Here is a 935-nt window from a genome sequence, read left to right on the forward strand (position 1 = left end):
CAGGGTACTGAGATGCCAAAGGGCACTCAGTGATATCGTGTGCTGGACTGGCACAAAGAGTACACACCTGCTGTGTAGTGGATGGTCCTGAGAGAAGCTGGTCCAGCTTCTAAGCAATCATGTCTACCTTTCACTGTAGTGCAGTAGATGGACCAATCTCAAGAACACCAGCTTTCTTCTGAATGCTGGGTGTGGCTCTATCCGAATGAGAGCTCGAAGCATGGTGAAGGGAATTCTCGGCCAATGTATCAAATAACCTCCATGCTTCATCCTCGCTCTTCAGCATGAATGTCCCTCCACATGAAGATTCGATCATCTGACGATTCTTGTCAGACAATCCATCATAGAAGCTCTGCACCAGTTGCCATTTCGGCACCTGATGATGGGGACATTTCCTGAGGAGATCCTTCATTCTCTCCCAGGTCTCATGAAAGCGCTCACCATCTAGCTCTGAAAAGCTAGTGATGGCTCTACAATATTGGTTCGTACGACCAATGGGAAAGTATTTCCGAAGAAACTCCTGTTGCAATTGATCCCAGGACTCTATTTCTACAGAATCTAAGGACTTTAGCCAATACTTGGCTTTGTCCTTGTTATCATCGCAAAATTTTTACTTTTGCAAGTCAAACTGACCTTTGAAAAGTTTTTGAAAATAACTCGCCTCCGTTTTAAAATGCGAGAAAATTCCGTAGAATGGGACTCGCCTGTCGGTACGAGGTTCAACCGTTCTTGCCACCTTTAACAGGGGTAATTGAACCAAGGATCAATCTTATGCTCTACTCTATTCAACTTGTCTAAATCATATTCTAATTTCTAAATGCACATAGAATCAGGCATGTGCTATGAATTTTCAGAAAATGCACATTTGAAAACATGATGTTTGCTTTGAATGATTGAAATATGTAAATCTTGGAAATGATATCACATGAGAAATC

At 42.4% G+C, this 935-nt stretch overlaps 1 non-coding gene across 1 annotated transcript; it reads left to right on the forward strand.

Annotated features, from left to right (window-relative positions):
• The first annotated feature begins 374 nt into the window (after nt 1-374).
• Nucleotides 375-479, forward strand: LOC149818276 (small nucleolar RNA R71). Its single transcript, XR_016427536.1, has one exon. It is a non-coding gene; the product is annotated as a small nucleolar RNA R71 (small nucleolar RNA).
• Nucleotides 480-935: the final 456 nt, after the last annotated feature.

Source organism: Nuphar pumila, chromosome 13, assembly GCF_984573655.1.
Source record: "Nuphar pumila chromosome 13, dmNupPumi1.hap1.1, whole genome shotgun sequence".
Taxonomy (NCBI): Eukaryota; Viridiplantae; Streptophyta; class Magnoliopsida; order Nymphaeales; family Nymphaeaceae; genus Nuphar; species Nuphar pumila.